This window comes from Homarus americanus, unplaced genomic scaffold (assembly GCF_018991925.1).
Source record: "Homarus americanus isolate GMGI-L3 unplaced genomic scaffold, GMGI_Hamer_2.0 scaffold6317, whole genome shotgun sequence".
NCBI lineage: Eukaryota > Metazoa > Arthropoda > Malacostraca > Decapoda > Nephropidae > Homarus > Homarus americanus.
The window spans coordinates 14,859,751-14,881,124 of record NW_024730668.1 but is presented as its reverse complement, the minus strand read 5'-3'; positions in this window follow the sequence as shown (position 1 = coordinate 14,881,124).

Below are 21,374 nucleotides of genomic sequence, written 5' to 3'. Positions count from 1 at the left end.
GTCAGTGCGCGATGCTCCACTCTCCCCAGCCACATCCCGTAGCCCTCCACCTCGACCCTCAACCTTGTCTTCAGAGATAATTGCTCTGATGAAGCTTATGAGGGAGGAAAGGCGTGAGGACGAAGCGAGAAGACGTGCTGAGGATGAAGAGAGGAGAGAAGTCAAGATAAACAGATACCACCAAAGGAGATTGGAAGATAGCGAACGGTTTGCAGCCTTGATATCTAGCCTCACTGCTAATCAAGCCCTTGCCCCTTCCACTGCTCAAGTATCGACTGGCTCAGATACCTCGTCAATGCCTTCTGCCAAAGCGGTTGTCCAACCCCCAGCCACCTTGAAGCCTGATGAGACTCTCCAGACTTTTCGTGAGTGGCGGCGACGGTGGACTGATTATGCTACAATGGTGGATCTCCAGAGCTTGCCACAGCCTAAACAACTCATTCAGCTACGTATGTGCCTTCTCTTTGGGAATGCAGCATGTGTTGGAACATATGATGCAAGTGCCCTCGACGTCTTTGTTGTCTGCAGAGGAGGTACTGGATGTGCTAGAACGGCACATCAAAGGTCAGCGGAATGAAGCTCTCCGCAGGAGGGAAGTGTTTAGCCTCGGAAGAGATAGACATATGTCCCGGTAATCACCAGCAGTGCGAGGAGACCCAGTTGAAGCAGGTGATCATAATGGGTGTTAAGGACGAGGAGCTTGTCCAACGCCTCACCTCCCTCGACTCTTCCTCCTCTCTTAAGGATGTATTGACAGTATGTCGCTCCTATGAGGCTGCCAGGTGTCCTACCTCTGCCATCTGAGCTCCCCCTACAGCTGTACGGGCTATGTCCCAATACAAGAAAGACAAGAAGTCTGCCCCAACGCCTACGCCCACCACGCCTACGCCCGGCTCCCTTTGCAACAGCTGTGGTAGGCAGCACGGAACACAGGTGTGTCCAGCCGCCGAGTCTACCTGCGACAGTTGTGACTGCAAGGGCCACTGGTCACTTACAATACGGTGCCCAGCCAAACGCATCAAATGCAATGTGTGTGGCCGTCTGGGTCAGTACGACAAGTGTTGCCCGACAAATATACCCAAGGGACAGCGTCGGCGGAAGCAGCAGCGCCCTTCCACCAGTGAGGGCCGCCCACAGTCGCCAAATCAGAGGCACAACGACCCTGGACAAAGCCCGACCCATATTAGAAGGGTGTACTCCTCCTCGCGACCCAGGACCAAAGTCCCCCAGCACGTCAGCGTCATCGTGACCTACGGCAGTGTGTCATCCTGTCTCGAGATGCTGCCCGACACCGGTGCTGAGGCTACGGTCATCGGTCCCCAGCATTTGCAATGCTTGGGGCTCTCTCCAAGTGATCTAGGACCGCCTCCCAAGGACCTCCGCGTCACGGCAGACGGTTCACAGATGGCCTCAGCCCTAGGTTTACTCTATGCATATGTCACCTTTGGCAACAGGTCGTGTCAAGCCTGGATTGACGTGCATAATGGTGTCCCGACTCCTTTGCTGTCCTACAGACATTGCCAAGAGTTGGCCATCATCTCCCAGGACTTCCTAACACCGATTCTCGAGGTAAATACGCCAACAGGGTGCACGAAGGGAGCAGCAACTACCCTGCTGCCGCCCTACCCCTACCTCTGGCCAGTGACACCTCTCCTTCGGTAGTTGTATCTGTTGCTTCACGTACCCACGCCTTGGCTTGCCTCCACGACAGTCACCGCGGAGCCGAGGCCACCAAACGGCGTGCAAGACAGACTGCGTTCCGGCCTGGCATTGACTCCGACATCTCCAATGCTGTCCATGTGTGTAAGCCCTGCCAAGTACTACAACCCAGCCAGCAGCAGGAACCCTTCATGAGTGACAACAACCCCACCCGCCCCTTTGAGTCTGTGTCGGCCGACTTTTTCTGTGTGTCAGGAGAGTCCTTCCTGGTCATCGTCGACCGTCTCTCTGGTTGGCCGGTTGTCATCAAATGCAGTAATGATACGAAGTCTGGCGCCACCATCAGCAAGTTCCGCCACTACTTCCGTTATGTGGGCGTTCCCGCGCGCCTGCGAACCAACGGAGGGCCCCAGGTTACAAGCCGGGACTTTGCTGCGTTCCTCGACCGATGGGGAGTCCGGCATGTGTTGTCACCGCCCCAATTCCCGCAGTCCAACGGCCACGCTGAGGCTGCTGTCAAATCCCTGAAGCACTTCATCCTCAAAGTGGCCTCTTTTGGGAATATTGACTGTGAGGCCTTCGACCTGGGTCTCCTTGAGATCTGCAACATACCCAATTACACCGGACACTCCCCTGCCCAGGTCTTGTATGGACGCCCCCTCCGTTCTTGTGTCCCTGCTCACCCTCAATCCTTCTCCAAGGAGTGGCAGGCCAAGACAGAAGATTGTGATCGCCGAGCCGCCGAACGTATTCAAGACGTCGTCGCCCGCTACAACGACCACGCCCGTCCTCTCCCCAGGTTGAGTGTCAGCACCCAAGTCCGTGTTGAGGACCCGACCTCCCTACGTTGGGACAAAGTGGGCGTAGTCATGGGTCTCGGTAGGTCACGGGACTACCAGGTGCGGTTACCCAGCAGTCGGGTGTGGTGGAGGAACCGCCGTTTCCTCCGCCCTGTAACGCTTCCCGCTGACCCCATCACCAGTGTTGAGTCCCATATCCCCCCCCGTGATTAAGCCCCTCGACGCTCAGAACGGATCCACAGGAAAAGGTCTGCTCAAGACTTTGCTATGAGCGAATAGGGGGGGAGGGAGGTGTATGTATATTATGTATGTTGTATGTATACCATGTATTTTTTTTTTTTTTTACGGGGATTAACCCACCCGGGCACAGGTCACTGACCGACATCAGGGCCTGGGGGGCGAAAATGTAATAATAATAATAATATTACAGTAAAAGTAAAGAACCATAAAGAAATACAAAAATGAAAAAATAGATCAAAAGTGAGAAACAATACTGTATATGTATGTTGTGTTGTTAATAGTAAGTGAAACAATTGAGACCCTGCAATTGTGTGTAATTGAGGCAGAAAGTCAGATGAGCAACCTGAGACTTGGTCACAATATTTGTGATGCCATACAGCAGCAGGGTCTACCATAAACAGCACATTATGCTTCCAATATCTTCCCAGGCGGTAGTACCTCCCTGTTTGGTAGCTGCCTAATACCTACTACCAATGTACTCTATATATATATATACATTACTTCTCTAGTCAATAGCGTGTGGCAATGCCCCTGTTTCATGTCACCACACGCTTAGATAAATGTGCCTGGCGACATCTGGAAGCTGCTAATGTACCACTTACCACATGTCGCCTGAGAGGTCAGAGAGAGGTCAGTTGACCCATATAGGAGTGTAAGGACTACCTGTGCTTGTAAGCGCACCCTTGTATATTTTCGTTGAATAGAACCTACAGAACTCTACAGGTGTGTGTGTTCGCTCCTGTAGTTAGAACCAAGTACCCCGAACATCTCCAATATCTGTGTTTATAGCTGCTTTTACAATAAACCCAAGAAAACATCAAACCAAGCCACTTAAGAGTTCCAGAACTTAATTAAAACAATTAATGTGATACTAAAATAGCTATCACACTACAGCCACACTACAGAGCCGCTCTACAGTCAGTAACACTACAGGCACACTAAAGCACACCAAAACCTCACTAAGTCACACTACAATCACACAACAGCTTCACTGCATTCACACTGCAGTCACACTACAACCTTACTAAGTCACACTACAGTCACACTACAGTTACACTACAGTCACACCACAGTCAATCTGCGGTCACACTACAACCTCACTAAGTCATATTACAGTCAAACTAGAGTGACACTACAGTAACACCACAGTCACACTACAGCTTCACTACAATCACACTCCAGTCACACTGAAGTCACACCACAGTCACACTACAGTCACACTGCAGCCTCACCGCAGTCACACTACAGTCACATTGCAGCCTCACTGCATTCACACTACAGTCACACTGCAGTCACACTATAAACACATTACAGCTTCACTGCAGTCACACTGCAGTCTCACTACAGCCTCACTACAGTCACACTGCTGCCTCACTGCAGTCACACTACAGTCACACTGCAGTCATACCGCAGCCTCACTGCAGTCACACTACAGTCACACTGCAGTTACACTACAGTCACACTACAGTCTTACTGCAATCACACTACAGTCACACTGCAGTCACACTATAAACACACTACAGCTTCACTGTAGTCACACTGTAAACACACTACAGCTTCACTACAGTCACACTGCTGCCTCACTGCAGTCACACTACAGTCACACTACAGTCAACCCGCAGTCACACTGTGTGTCACACCGCAGCCTCACTGCAGCCGGGCCACTACAGTCACACTGCAGTCACACCGCAGCCTCACTGCAGTCACACTACAGTCATACTGCAGTCACACTATAAACACACTACAGTCACGCTGCAGTCACACCGCAGCCTCACTGCAGTCACACTGCAGTCACACTGCAGTCACACTATAAACATACTACAGTCACACTGCAGTCACACTACAGTCACACTGCAGTCACACTATAAACACACTACAGCTTCACTGTAGTCACACTACAGTCACACTGCAATCACACTATAAACACACTACAGTCACACTGCAGTCACACTATAAACACACTACAGCTTCACTGTAGTCACACTACAGTCACACTGCAGTCACACTATAATCACACGACAGTCACACTGCAGTCACACTATAAACACACTACAGCTTCACTGTAGTCACACTACAGTCACACTGCAGTCACACTATAATCACACTACAGTCACACTGCAGTCACACTATAAACACACTACAGCTTCACTGTAGTCACACCTTTTCACAGTCACACTGCAGTCACACTATAAACACACTACAGCTTCACTGTAGTCACACTACAGTCACACTGCAGTCACACTATAATCACACTACAGTCACACTGCAGTCACACTATAAACACACTACAGCTTCACTGTAGTCACACTACAGTCACACTAAAGTTACAATAGACCGAGAAAGTGTCAGGTTACCTCACGGCTTCAATCAATATTTCCCAGCTTGTATAATTCAGTGTGTGTGTGTGTGTGTGTGTGTGTGTGTAATAATAAAAATAATAATAATTAACGATTTATTGAAAGAGCTTGGCAGCCAGAAGGCTGAAAATATACAGTTACATATTTGGGGAATGGGTTACGAATTACAAATAATATACAAGTCACATAAGTGATACAAATAAGATATATAATAACTAGATGGGGAAAAGCACAAACTACAGTGCATTTCAACATAGTGACAGTGCAAGAAGTAGTATTTACTGGGAGTGAATACACTGGTTTATTACAAGTTATTGATAATTTTTACAATGGTTGGGACTGGGCTGTTCTTATAGCGATCAGTTCGTGCAAGTATGGGCAGGATGCGGTTGTGGTGTCGAACAGCAATTCTCGGGCTAGGGATCTCAGGTGGTAGTAGGAGCCGGTTATCGAGGATGGTGTAGAAGCTTCTTACCAAATTTGCAGATGAGGTCGTGGTGATGGTCAGTGAGAGTCGAAAGGGTCAGCGTGTTGAGCGCTTCTTGATATGTGGAGTAGGAAGGGGAGAGAATAATCTGCATGCCCTCTTTGCATCTCTTTTTTTCTAGGTGTTTACGTTGTGGCATTTAGGAGGAAGACCAGGTAGGGGAGGCATAGGTGAGCTTGGAAGTATGAATGTTGTGTAAACACGGAGGAGCTCGGTGCAGGGAACTCCGAGGACTTGAGTCGGCGGAGGAGGTGAGACGAACTGGAGGATTTGACAACTTCACCTGACGTGTGTGTGTGTGTGTGTGTGTGTGTGTGTGTGTGGAATAATTAATGAGAGAGAAGAGAAACACAGTGAGAGATAGAACAGAGAGAGAGAGAAATGATAGTCAGTGATAGATAAAAAAGACAGGAAAAAAGACAAGTATGGAAGAAGGAGAAAAGAGATGATGATGACAGATGATGATGATGATGATGATGATGATGATGGATGATGTTGACAATGATGATGATGATGATGATGATGATGATGATGGATGACGATGATGATGATGATGATGATGGTGATGTTGACGATGATGATGATGATGATGATGATGATGATGATGATGTTGACGATGATGATGATGATGATGATGATGATGATGATGATGATGATGATGATGTTGACTATGATGATGATGATGATGATGATGATGATGTTGACGATGATGATGATGATGATGATGATGATGTTGACGATGATGATGATGATGATGGTGATGTTGACGATGATGATGATGTTGACGATGATGATGATGATGATGATGATGGTGATGATGATGATGATGATGATGATGATGATGATGATGATGATGATGATGATGATGATGCTGATGACGATGATGATGATGATGATGATGATGATGATGATGATGATGATGATGATGACTATGATGATGATGATGTTGACAAGAACAAACTACTGTATATAACCTCGTATGGTCGCTGGATACTGGCAAAAGAGCTGGCTCGGTATAACATAGACATATTACCCATAAGTGAGTCCCAGCTCCCAGACGAGGGTCAACTCACAGAACGGGGGTCTGGCTATACCTTCTTTTGGAGGGTAAGCCTGCTGCGGAGAGAAACGACATTTATGGAGTTTGCTTTGCCATTAGTCAACGCATCTTACACATGCAAACTGAAATGCCTGTTGGGATCAACCAGCTCCTCACGACGCTCAGAGTCCCACTGAATCACTCACGTCATATGTTTTTCATTAGTGCATCCGCCCCAACAACACTGGTTGCACTGGATGACATCAAGGAGGCCATTTACGCCGACAGCAACAGAGTGCTAACCTCTATCCACAGAGAAGATAAGTTTGCGCTCCTTGGTGACCTCAATGCCAGAGTTGGCAGAGATGCTGACATTTGACAGGAAACCATAGGGAGGAATGGACTAGGCAAGTGTAATCCCAACGGCCTACTCTTCCTCAGCAAATGTGCTGCACACAACCTCACTATCACCAATACCTTGTTTAGGCAGGCCGACAAGTTCAAGCGTTCGTGGCAACACCCACGTTCCAAACACTGGCATCTCATTGACAACTGTAGTGCGCACATCATTGTCCATCATTGTCATTCCTAAAAACCCCCTTTATTTCATATTACGCTACATAACATTCAAACCCACCTCGCTTGTAGAATCTCAGAAAACGGGAAACATTGATAAAGGATAACTCACGTACTCAATGTTACTGAATCATTTGTTGAATTGTACCCAGGTACGGTTATATAATATTAATTGTATGTATTCATAGCATTAAGGAGAACTCAAGGTATCTATAGGATGGTTGTGAGAGTCCAATTGATCCTGACTAAGTGTAGATCGTGGTTTGAAGGTCATACTGTTTACGTCTGTGAATGTTTAGTGAACATAACTTCTGCAGATATCAGATGAAAAGACATGAGAACAATGATTTGGAAAAAGAATAAAGGTATCAGAACTATGTGAAGTGTTGGAAGTGATCCAGAAAATATCTGATATACCCACGCTATGAACATTCGGCTTTTGTTTCAGGGTAGCGTCCTTTATACCCGGACTGCAGGTTTGAGTTAATGATATCGCCCAATTAATTTCCCCAGGAACTGTCAAACCTGGGCCGTCCCTTAGTATGTAAGTTAGGATTAGAATATGAATTTATAAGACACAAGGTCACAATAAACGGGAAAGTATGTATGTGAGAACCATAAGTAATCAAAGTAAAATTAAAGATTGGAAACTGTAGGCCTGGTCGGTGAGAGGCGCAGGACCTCGCCCTCAGTGGCACCTACTCTCTCATCAACACAGGTTAGTGAACTTCATCGGGCTGTATTCAGCCCTAAAAAGAGACTTATATCGCAGTTATTACAGCTTAAAACTTTGCCTGATGTATGAAGTGAAATAGTAATGTGTAGGGGTGGGTGATAACGGCCCATCAGGCATTATTTCTCAGTGGCACCTACTCTCTCATCAACACCGGTTCCCAACCATGTGAGATGACTACTCACAGCTATGCTACTCGGCGGTGAACCTGTGGATTCCCGGCATACCACCACCCATGAGTAGGAATACATAATGGAATGCTTGAGAAACTCCGAGGTCGTCACTTGGAGCGACCTATAATACCAGGCGTAGAAACAGTACTGGTATGTCTCTTGGTGAAGCCCTCGTCTCTACCCACCGAGGGCGGTGTGCGAACGAGGTGCCTGATATGTGTAACTAGAAATTACAAGGAGTCCCATACTTGCAGGTGCGGAGTGTAACAGGTGTGGAGTGTAACAGGTGTGGTGAGATGGTGCTGCAGGGAGGTGAGATGGTGCTACTATGTATGATAACCTAAGGTGCTATATTCCATACAGGTGGAGCAGTCTGATGTGTTGAGTGTTATTGTAAGAAGGGATGACCGAGGTACGGAGGTCACTGATTGTTATGCAAATAAGTATGTGGATGACACGCAATTAATGTAAGACGTCTGTTGTTGAGCAGGGTAACCAAAATTATCGATGTTCTTCCTAGGAAGGCCAACTCACTTGTATTTTAACGGAATGTAATTTGTTTTATAAGGAATAAATTAGTTAAGACATGTTACTGTTTCACCCTTCTTTCCCTTATAGGTCTGGTCAATGAAAAACCCAACCCAATGCCTAGTCCACTCTGCCCGCGACCTAACGAGCTACTGCCCTGAGGGGGTCTGGTGGCAGCGACCCTTAGAAATTAAGAATAGAGTTAAGTTATCCCCTTAGACTTAGTGACCCCAGAATCTGGCAGTATACTACATCACTGTCAGAGAAAGAGATCGCCGAGATGTCCTCATCATCCAAGACATGCGTGGCTCAGACCACTGCGACACTGATCATCGGCTTATCAGAGTGAAGCTCTCACTTCACTTTGCCCCAAAATAGCGAAGGCAACAAGCCTCCAAAGGAGGTTTTAACACTAAGCGTCTGCAGGATCCAGAGGTAGCATATGCTTTAAGAGAGCAGTTCGAACATGGGCTGATAAACAACCCGACAACAAACCACCAAAATTACAGTGCCGAATGGGATGTTCATGAGACTGCCATGACAAAGACCTGCAGAGGGACCCTCAGTCAGATCGAAAGAATACACCAGGACTGGTTTGATGAAAATGTCCCGAAAACCAATGTACTCGTCGATAATAAACGTGCTGCTTTAACTGACTAGCAGAACAACCCTCAGTCTCGGACGAAAGCTGATACCTTTAGCAAGAAGAAAGCGGTGGCCCAGCACGAACTTCGCCAACTAAAGAACGACAGGTATAAAAATAAAGCATATGAAATGCAAAAACTTGCAGATCAACCCAAGATGTGTGAATTTTTTAATTCCACTAAAACATTAAATGGACCAATCACTCATGGTGCAGACCCCCTCTTCTCACCCGACAGTAACTCCCGTAACTAAAGATGAAGAAGGCACCCTTCAGCCCTGGAAAGAGCACTACCATTCAATGCTCAACCTAAACACCGATGTGGATGTCCTGACGACCCAGCAGGTTCCTCAGCATCCAGAGCTGACCCACCTCAGCTATCCTCCGTCCCTAGATGAGGTAGCTACTGCCATCATACAGACAGAAAATAACAAAGCCTCAGGGCCTGATGGAATCCCAGCAGAGGTGCATAAAACAGGAGGATCTCTGCTTACCAGCCATCTCCACTCTCTCCTGGAGAATATATGGGAAAAGGAGGAAATCCCCCAAGGTCTTAAAGACGCCTTCATCGTCAATATATATAAGAACAAGGAAGACCGGACAGACTGTCTCAACTACCGTGGGAGTTCGCTGCTGTCCTTAGCTAGCAAGATTATTGCCCGAGTTCTCCTAAACAGACTTCTTCCTCAGGCGGAAATCTTCCTCCCAGAATCGTAATGTGGCTTCAAACCATCACCAGGCACCACTGACATGATCTTTGCTGCCCGTAAGATGCAGGAAATATACAGAAAACAGCGTCATGACCTGCACATGGCCTTCATCGACAACCATGGCCTTCAAGTTGGTCAACAGGAAAGCCCTCTGGCAGACCCTCTGCTGTTTTGGCTGCCCACGAAAATTCATCGCCAATGTGAGGCAACTCCACGATGGCATGAATGGCAGTGTCCTGCACAACGGCACCCAGGCAGAGTTCTTCCCCATCCAAACAGGGGTAAAACAAGGATGTGTACTGGCACCAACTCTCTTTTCCACTTTCTTGGCTACCTTCCTTACTCGTGACAGTGTCAATTTAACCGGCGGGGTGGACATCAAGTTCCGAATGAAAGGTATTTTCAACATAAGACGACTCCAGGTAGGAAAAAAAGGTGTCATTAGCTTCCATTACTGAACTTCAGTATGCAGACGACCTCACTTTTGTCGCTCACACTGAACGCGACCTACAGGAGTTCTTGACCACTTATCCAGATGTGTATGCACACTCGGCCTTGAGGTGAATGTACGTAAGACTCAGATTCTCTTTCAGCCTGCCCCTAATTCAGCCACACCTCCACCAAGCATCCAGCTTAACGGTACTACCCTTTCTAATGTTACCCACTTTCGGTATCTCGGCTCCCACGTGTTCACCACTGCGGACATCGCTGAAAAGTTTCAACATCAGATAAGATGTGCATCTCAAGCCTTTGGAAGAATCCAAAACCGTGTCTTCAGCTGTAGGAGCATGTATATCGAACAGTGGTCCTCCCCACCCTGCTATATGGCCTTATGGCAGCGAGACATGGGTCACATACAGAAGGTACCTCAAAGCACTTGAAAACTTTCACCAACGTAGTCTACATTGCATCCTTCGAGTTCGCTGGGAAGAGAAGAGAATAAATGCTCGTATTCTTGCTGACACCAACTGTATGAGCATCGAGGTAACCATTATCCATGAATAACTACGTTGGATCGTCCATGTTACCCGCATGGACGACAGTAGACTGCCAAAGTAGTTACTTTACAGTCGCTTAACGAATAGTAAATGTAATGCTGGCGGGTACCTGAAATGGTATAAGACAAACCTGAAAAAGTGCCAAATCGACTCCTCACATAGGAGACGATTACTCTACACCGTAACACTTGGAGGAGCACCACACAAGAAGGTGTCAATACTTTCGAGTTAGCCCGACTGCATACCGAGGCAGACAAGCGCCAACGCCGGAAATACGCTGCCGTTGTCCCTCCCGCACTAGATGTAGGCTTCCATATGTGCAACATTTGTGAACTGCATTGCCGGTCCTGTATTAGCATCTGTACTCCCCTCAGAACTTTTATCATTGTATCATAGTTGGATGATCGTCAAACTCGATTCCGAGTGACAGTAAAGTAGTAGTAGTCGTAGTGTGTGTAATAATAATAATAATAATAATAATAATAATAATAGTAATAATAATAATAATAATAATAATAATAATAATAATAATAATAATAATAATAATAATAATAATAATAATAATAATAATAATAATAATAATAATAATAATAATAATAATAATAATAAACAATATTAATTAACGGTTTATTGAAAGAGCATAACAGCCGGAAGGTTGAAAATATACAGTTGCGTAATTGGGGAATGAGTCTCTTGATTGATAAATAATATACAAGTACGATATGTGATACGAATATGATATATATTAACTAGGTGGGTAGAAAGTCACACTATAGGGCATTTTAATCTAGTGATAGTGCATAAAGGTAAGATTGACTTGGAGTGAATACACTCGTTGATTACGAGTTTTTTTTATAATTTTTACAATGGTTGGGACAGGGCTGTTCTTATAGCGATCATTACGTGCTCGTGTGGGTTGAGTGCGGTTGTGGTGTCAAACAGCAATTCGCGGATGAGGGCAATCGGGTGGAAGTCGGAGCCTGTGTCGAGGATGGTGCAGAAGTTTCTCACCAAATTTGCAGATGGGGTCGTGGTGATGGTCAGAGAGAGCCGAGAGGGTCAGTGTGTTGAGCTCTTCTTGATATGTGGAGTAGGAAGAGGGAAAAATAATCTTGCGTGCTCTCTTTTGCACTTTTTCTAGGTGTTTACGTTGTGTGGCACTTAGGTGAGCTAGGGAAGTATGAATGTTGAGTAAACACTGAAGAGCTCAGGCGCAGGAACTCCGAGGAACTTGAGTTAGCGGAGGAGGCGGAGGCGAAAACTGGAGGATTTGACAACTTTACTGACATATGTTTTCCAATTTAGTTTATTGTCTATAGTGACACCGAGGAGCTCAGTGGAGTCCTCAACCTGGAGTGTGATGGGACCCAAAGTAGTAGAGGGTGATGGTTACAAGTGTTCCCCAAAGAATGCAGTGATGGGTAGGGAAACACCGGGTAACACTGAAGTCCGTTTATTATGGATGAGAGAAATACAAGTGGTGACTCGCGTGTGCCATGCACGGCTCACACAGTCAGACTGAGGCTGTCTTGCCATATGGCAGCCTCGGGGCAATGTTGCCACATAACACGTGCAGTGTTGCCACGTAATTATATATATAAATGCTACTCGGCACAGTAGCTTATTTACAAGGTTGCTACTTGGCACAGTAGCATAGATACATAACCTACATCTCCCTGCCCCCCTCACGCTCATAGTCTTTGTCTTGAGCGGACTTCTTAGTCCTAATTCGCTCCGAGCGTCGAGGTGCACTGTGGGGCGGATCCTCGTGAGGTGTAGGTGACTCGTCCTCGGTCAGGGGGCCAGCAGCAGGGGGTGGGACTGGCCGGAGGAAGCGGCGGTTCCTCCACCAGACACGGCCACTCGGCATCCTGACCTTGTAGTCCCGCGACCGGCCGACGCCCATCACTATGCCCACCTTGTCCCAACGTGTCGTCGTCGGGTCCTGGACGCGGACAAGGGCACCAATCTCCAGTGGCTGAAGAGGGCGGGCACGGTCGTCATACCGAGCCTTGGCGTCCTGGGCACGTGAAGCGGCGCGGCGGTCGCAGCTCTCGGCTCTGGTCTGCCACTCCTTCGCAAAGGCCTTGGCGTGTGCAGGAACGCAAGAGCGGAGAGGGTGACCATACAGGATCTGGGCAGGGGAGCGTCCTGTGTGGGTGGGAGTATTACGTAACTCCAGGAGTCCTTTGTCAAACGCCTCACAGTCTATGTTGCCTGAAGGGGCCACCTTGAGGATGAGGTGCTTGACTGTCTTGACCGCAGCCTCAGCATGGCCGTTTGACTGTGGGTAGTGGGGTGTTGACACGATGTGGCGGACTCCCCAACGCTCCAGGAATCCTGTGAAGTCCCGGCTGGTGAACTGTGGCCCACCGTCCGTCCGCAGACGTACGGGGACGCCCAGGTCACGAAAGAGGTGCCGGAAGTGGCGAATGGTGGCCGTGGACGTCGTGTCCGAGCCACAGATTACCACCACAGGCCAGCCAGAGAGTCGGTCGGCGACAACTAGGAAATGTTTCCCAGCTGTGCTGAAGAAATCAGCCGACACGGACTCGAAGGGCCTGGTGGGTTCGTTGTCGCACAAGAGGGGCTCCTGCTGTTGACTGGGCTGCATGATCTGGCACGGCTCACAGGCACGGACCGTATTGACGATATCCGCGTCAATGCCGGGCCAGTACACAGCCTGCCTTGCGCGGCGCTTGGTGGCCTCTGCTCCACGATGGCTGTCGTGTAAGCGGGCCAGAACGCGACGACGGAGAGCTGCAGGGACGACCACACGGGCACCGTACAGGACGAGGTCCCCATCTGCGTAGAGGTCCTCACGTATCTTCCAATACGGGCGTAGGGCGTTGTGGAGGTCAAAACGGTCGCGAGGGAACCCAGTCCTCACACTCTCCAAGAGCTGAGTGTAGGAGGGGTCGTCGCGTGCCGCGGTCCGTAGTTCCTCAAGGGCCAGATTGCTGTCGGGTGGCGACACTGAGGCCTGGGTGCTGGCGAGGGACTGTACGGCCTGCAAGGTGACTGTAGGTTATGCATCTAAGCTACTGTGCCGAGTAGCAACCCTGTAAATAAGCTACTGTGCCGAGTAGCATTTATATATATATAATTACGTGGCAACACTGCACGTGTTATGTGGCAACATTGCCCTGAGGCTGCCATATGGCAAGGCAGCCTCAGTCTGACTGTGTGAGCCGTGCATGGCACACGCTAGTCACCACTTGTATTTCTCCTATCCCTTAATAAACGGACTTCAGTGTTACACGGTGTTTCCCTACCCATCACTGCATTCTTCAGGGAACACTTGTAACCATCATGGCGCAGTGACTAGGATCTGTGAACTTACAAAGTGTGTGAACAGCGCCGACGGTTGCATCTGCCGGCGATGTGCGCGTCGACTCTTAGTGTGTTGTGTTGTGTTTCGCCGCGATGTGCAGTGTTGGGCCATCACAGTACTTTTTTGTGACGGTGGCAGTGTTAGTGTCAGTGTATTAGTGTGTGTCTAGAGCTGAGAGTTGAGCATTGGCCTGTTTTTTTGTGGTACCCACGGAGCACGCAGGCATACACCCTTCTCGTGTGACATCCCGGGAGACACTGACGGCCTCACTCCCGCTGCGTCTCTAGCCACCGGCATTACGGCCACCACGAAGTGCTCTCTCAGACACACACACACGCACGCACGCACGCACTCACTCACTGACAGAACAGTGGAGACTCTGCGTTATTTCTACGCTGTTTATGTCATATATATGTGGTTCGAGCTGTTGAGGCGCCACTTTATATACTAAACAGTGCAGTCCACGCACACACTAAGATGGGCGGTAAGAAGGGACAACGTCAAGATGGGAGACACGACTCCCCACCACCTTCTCCTCCACCGGGCGCAGACTCTCATCCTCCACCTCCAGTGACGGACATTGCCACAATTCTGAGGTGGATGGACGACCGGGACGAGTGACGTAGAGAGATGGAACTTCAGAGGGAGGAGACACGAAGAGAGGAGGAAAAGTCGCGTTTTGATGCACTATTGGCGACCCTGGCGCTAACCCACCCTCCCTCACTCCCTCCTCCACCACACCAGCGTCCTCCAGGTACTCTTGCCTCCAAACAAACAGCTCCCAAGGCATCTGTCCAACCCCCACCCGCCCTCTCACCAGACGTCACGTTTCAGCTTTTTCGTGAGTGGAGGCGGCGTTGGACAGATTACTCCACGATGGTGGACCTTGACAGCATGCCTCCAAACAAACAGCTCATCCAACTGTGGATGTGTTTGTCGCTGGAGACCCAGAGAGTTTTGGAGCACGCGTTGCAAGTGCCTCCCGATTCTACCTCTTCAGTGACGGATGTGCTCGACCTTTTACAGGCGCATGTTAAGGGTCGGAATAACGAGGCTTTGTATCGCCGCGCCTTCACCAGCTGCAAGCAGGCAGAGAACGAATCCTTTGACGACTTTTTTGCACGCTTGAAGAGTTTGTCAGAGGAGATCGACGTCTGCAAGGCGCACAGCCGGGAATGTGAGGAAGCCTGGATCAAGCACGGGATCTTGGCAGGTGTCAGGCAGGAAGAGTTGGTGCAGCGACTAATCCCCCTGGACGCTTCCTCCACACTCCAGGCGGTAGTGACTGAATGTCGGTCGTACGAGGCCACCAAGTCCGCCACCTCTGCCTTACGGGCCCCACCTGCTGTGAGAGCTATCTCACAATACAAGAAGGGTAAGAAGGCGGCCAACAACGTGAAGGCTGCCGCACGTTCTTCCACGCCTCCGCCTAGTGCTTCCTGTGGCAGCTGTGGAAAGCAGCATGGCCACAAGACATGCCCGGCCGCCGACGCACTGTGTCGTGGATGTGACCGTAAGGGCCACTGGTCTAACACAGACAGGTGCCCTGCACGAGGCCACAAGTGTTTGTAGAATGTGATTTGCAAGTTTGCTTCGGACACTATGCTAGATATGAAGGATCTTTAGATCACTCTATGTTCACTTACTGTGTATGTATTTTATTTATTTTTCTCCTGTCATAGAAGCTTTAATCTTGGCGGGAGGTATAGTAAGCTTTGTTAGATAAAACTATGCCAGTTGAAAAACATACATCTCTAGTGTTATAATTTGTAAAATGTAAGGATGCATTATCGCCTCAGGGACTATATTAGATACTGCACATGTGTCATCAGTTCTCTGAGCATGAAAGCTTTGGTCTTGGCGGGAGGTGTAGTGATGGGTTGTCAGACCACAGCTTACATCTCAGAAACAGTCCAGACTTGACCCGACATTAGGGGGGTCAAATGTAAGGGTACCCCTCGCAACCACTCAAGGAGTTACAAATCAACTGGCTCCCCTCCCATGTCACACGGCCCCAACAAACATGTAAGAAGGCACCGGCCGACTCTCTCCCAATATACACAATAACCTACACCGCAGAAGAAGTCCAGACCTGACCTCACATTAGTCAGGTTAAATGTAACCCTCGAGCCATGTCACACGGCCCCATCTGAAGATTTCTCCAGAATATACAACTTATAGTCTCTGAAAAAGTCCAGACCTGACCCTACATTAGCGAGGGCAAATGTAAGGAGACCCTTCGCCGCCCCCCCCGATCAGCTCAACCTGATGGCTGGTCTCCCAATATATAGGACGTCCTAGTCCTCCCTTTGCCCAGAGAGAGACAGAGAGAGAGTGTGTTTTGTAACCAAGAAGAGCCAGCTACGACGTCCCCAGTCCTGCTCGAGAGAAGTCAGGGGCCGGAGGCAAGCTGCCTCCGGTCGCCTCCGGTCGGGAGCGAGTTGCCCTCGACACACCGGTGCCCAGCTAAGCAGTCTCCCATAGAGACAACCCAGGACCACCTGCTAGGCCTCCCCTAGGTCACGTGAGTTTTTGTCAGAGCTTTGCATGGGATGAGTTACTTACGTGGGAGGTGTATTCAATTCATGTTCGTGTCCGAGAATCAGAGTGTCTAGTACCGTAATATGATGTCCTAGTAACGTAAATATAATGTCCTAGTAACTTCAATAGAAGGTGTTATTAATGTGTCCATGTCATGTTCATAATTAATAAAGAGTTGTAATGAAGCGGTGTTTGAGAAGTCGCCCTTAAGACGTAATAGATGTGTATTGACATATGAGAGAAGATAAGTGAAAGTCTAGTTCAAATAACTATCACGGCCACGCTACCAAAATCTTCCTCTCTTTTATACTCTTATACTATCAATATTCTACCTATATGTAATCTTCTTCTTGTGAGATTTGTCTCATTATATTCGTTCTCCGCCTGCTTGCAGCCAGTGAAGGCGCGGCGACGCAAAGCCTCGTTATTCCGACCTTTAACGTGCTCCTGTAAAAGGTAGAGCACATCCGTCACTGAAGATGTAGAATCAGGAGGCACTTGCAACATGTGCTCCAAAACTCTCTGGGTCTCCAGCGACAAACACATTTGCAGTTGGATGAGCTGTTTGTTTGGAGGCATGCTGTCAAGGTCCACCATCGTGGAGTAATCTGTCCAACGCCGCCTCCACTCACGAAAAAGCTGTAACGTGACGTCTGGTGAGAGGGCGGGTGGGGGTTGAACAGATGCCTTGGGAGCTGCTGGGGTAGCAAGAGTGCCTGCAGGACGCTGGTGTGGTGGAGGAGGGAGGGTACTGGCGCCTTGATGCGCGCTACGTGCGAGTGAGGGAGGGTGGGTTAGTGCCAGGGTCGCCAATAGTGCCTCAAAACGCAACTTTTCCTCCTCTCTTCATGTCTCCTCCCTCTGAAATTCCATCTCTCTACGTCGCTCGTCCCGGTCATCCATCCACCTCAGAATTGTGGCAATGTCCGTCACTGGAGGTGGAGGATGAGAGTCTACGCCCGGTGGAGGGGAAGGTGGTGGGGAGTCGTGTCTCCCATCTTGACGTTGTCCCTTCTTACCGCCCATCTTTGTGTGTGCATGGACTGCACTGTTTAATATATAAAGTGGCGCCTCAACAGCTCGAACCACATGTATATGACATAAACAGCGCAGAAATAACGCATAGAGTCCACTGTTCTGTCCGTGAGTGAGTGCGTGCGTGTGTGTGTGTGTGTGTCTGAGAGAGCACTTCGTGGTGGCCTTAATCCCAGTGGCTAGAGCCGCCGCGGGGGAGAGACCGTCAGTGTTTCCCCGGATGTCACACGAGAAGGGTGTATGCCTGCGTGCTCCGTGGGTACCACAAAAAACAGGCTAATGCTCAACTCTCAGCTCTAGACACACTAATACACTGACACTAACACTGCCACCGTCACTAAAAAGCACTGTGACGGCCCAACGCTGCACATCGCGGCGAAACACAGGGCAACACAACACAACACACTATGAGTCGACGCGCATATCGCCGGCAGATGTAACCGTCGGCATTGTTCACACACTTGTAAAGTCCACAGATCCTAGTCACTGCGCCATGATGGTTACAAGTGTTCCCCAAAGAATGCAGTGATGGGTAGGGAAACACCGGGTAACACTGAAGTCCGTTTATTATGGATGAGAGAAATAAAAGTGGTGACTAGCGTGTGCCATGCACGGCTCACACAGTCAGACTGAGGCTGCCTTGCCATATGGCAGCCTCTGGGCAATGTTGCCACATAACACGTGCAGTGTTGCCACGTAATTATATATATAAATGCTACTCGGCACAGTAGCTTATTTACAAGGTTGCTACTTGGCACAGTAGCATAGATACATAACCTACAGAGGGAGGTAGGACAACGTTTGAGGAGAGGTTGATGTGCTTAACAATGGTCTTGGTGTGGTTGATGGTGACGTGGTTGTTGGTGACCTAATTTTGTAGACTGTTCAATAGATCATGAAGGGCGGTGTATTCGGGAGCCTAGTTGTTGACACTGGTCCCAATTTTGGAATAATCGACATATTTCCAGCGAGCAGAGGTTTCTCTTAGGGCATCATTGATAAGAGTAAGAAACAGAGCGGTCCCATCTTGGTGCCTTGGGGAACGCCACAGGTGAGTGACTGAAAAGTGGAGACAGACCCTCGGAAGCATCCTGCTTGGCGTCGGTCACTAAGGAAGTCTGTAAGCCATAGTATAAGACCTTCGGAACCCGAGGTCGATAGCTTTGTTGATGATTAATTTGTGGTCGACACGGTCAATGGTTTCAGTGAAGTTAATGAAGGCGACAGCCACAGATATCTTTCGTTTTCCCATATTGCGGTATATGTAGTCGAAAAAGCTAACGAGACAGTGAGTGGTGGAGGAAGTTTTCTCTTTACCAAATTGCTGAGGATCTATGGCGACTGCATTATCAGCATAAGACTAGTCAAACACGAAACTTTCATAGAATAAGCCGGCTATTGGGGTGATGGCAATGGGTTGTAGCTCATTTAAGGATTGTGGGCTGGTTGACTTGGGTACTGGTGACACATGTGAGGTCTTCCAGTCAGCTGGGCATTTTGCTTGGCTGAGGGAAGCTTTGATGATGGAGCAGAGGGGTTTAGCTATTACCGGGGAGAACTCCTTGTAGAGTTTCATTGATATGTCAATGGGGGTGGTGGAGCGCTTTAAATTCAGATTGTCCAGACGTTTTGCGAATTAAAATTCTTCCACTAAGTCTGTGGGAAAGGTAAGCAGGGAGACTGGTTATGTCAAGCCATGGGAGCGTCTAGCATAGTGTTACGAAATGGTTGTTTGATTGTTCAGCTACGTCAAAATTAGTGAGTTGGCTAAGGAAGGGGAGGGGGTGTGTCTTATTGTTTAGTCAACGGATTTTTTAAGCTTACCATACCACTGACTGATGTTGGTCTGCTTCAGATGTTGCAACTTGGTTTGGTAGTGGGACTTCTTTGCAGTGCACATTTCACGGTTGACTCGGTTACGATGGGACCGGTAGTGTTTGTGGTTCATTGAGATAAAATGTGCTGTCTCTCTATCGCATAAATCTTTTGATTCGAGGTGTGATCCAGGGCAAGTCAGCTGGGTGTGATCTGACGGACTTCTCGGGGAAAAAGTGGTGGTGAGCTTCCGTGGCGGTGTTGGTATAATTTATTCATTTGGTGTCCACATCATCCATACTAAGTACTTTAGTCCAGGGATGGTGAACTATCCACTGCCCGAAGAGACGCACTGCAGAGTCAGTAATCGTCCTGTAGGTCTTGATGTAGGGTCTCTGCACTTGACTGGTAGTGGGAGATGGAGACCAGAACACTGATAGGTGTGTGCTACACCCGATAGGAGGCATTGGTTGAGGTGGTTGGTACTGGTCCGCTAAGTTAGTTAAGATAAGGTCAAGGGTATTTTGAATGTGTGTTGGGAAGTTCACAACATGTAATAGTAGTAGATCGTCATGGGTATTATTGGAGTCAATTTCGGTATAATCCCCACATAATACTAGCTTGGCACATAGGTACTTAACTGTGAGGTGGTCTGAGGTAGTAATGAGGTGATTGATAAGAGTATCTCTTGTGGGTGAGGGAGGTGGATGGTATGACACACACTATTTTTTTTTTTTAGGTTAAGGTGGGGAATGAATGGAAGGCATGCTGGGGCTCAAGGCACAGCCAGACATGAGGGATAGAGAAGTCACAACATATAATCGTGAGGGGAAAGTTGGAAAAGAAGTTTCATGAGTTAAACAGAGGGGGACGACACCCCTTGTTTTACATATTACAGAGTTTGTTGGCTAACTAAGCTAACCTAGGATTTAGGATGAGGTTGCACAATGGTTATTTTAGTAGACAATGACTAGATTGATTTTACAATTACATGTTTATTAAAATCTTATACTGTATTACGTTTTGGACTCACTAGATTGTGACTTGTTACATGTGAATTTATATCATCTAAGTTTTAATCTAAAGGGGATCACTGTGGCGGACATAGATGGGTCACGGGTTGGGTTGTTGTAGTGAGGGCAGACTCCGGGGCCACCAGGCGTGGGGTCGCCCTCCGTTGATGTCTTCCCCGCGTAGGTGGTCTGGGCTTTGAGGGTCGTCCAGGAGCTTGTCCCAAAGCTTCTTCCCTAGGCGATGCAACCTGAAGTTGAGGGCCTCTGCTTTATTTCTTAGGTTTCCACTGTCTCCTGGTAGGGTGGCGCTTGGCCACTGGCTGATCTCAAACACTTGTTTTGGAAGGTCTGTAGTTGTTGTAGTCTAGTCTTCCCGAGTGTGACGAGTGGTATAGATGGGTACTTCAACACAGGCCTCACCAGCGCCTTGTACAGGTGAACTTGTATCTTCTCAGGCATCAGTTTAAAACGTTTTACTTTGGCTGCGGCGACTTTGGCTTTATTTAGTCTGTCCTTCACGTGGGGAATGATGCCCTCCGAGAGATGATGAGGCCGAGCAACCTGTCTTGTTTAGAGTACTCAATCTCTTCGTCGTCGATCATCAATGGCGCCGGCTTGAATTTGGCTATGGGTATGACCTAGAATTTCGTTGTGTTTGTTTTCATTTTCCATTTATTTTCATACTCCGAGATC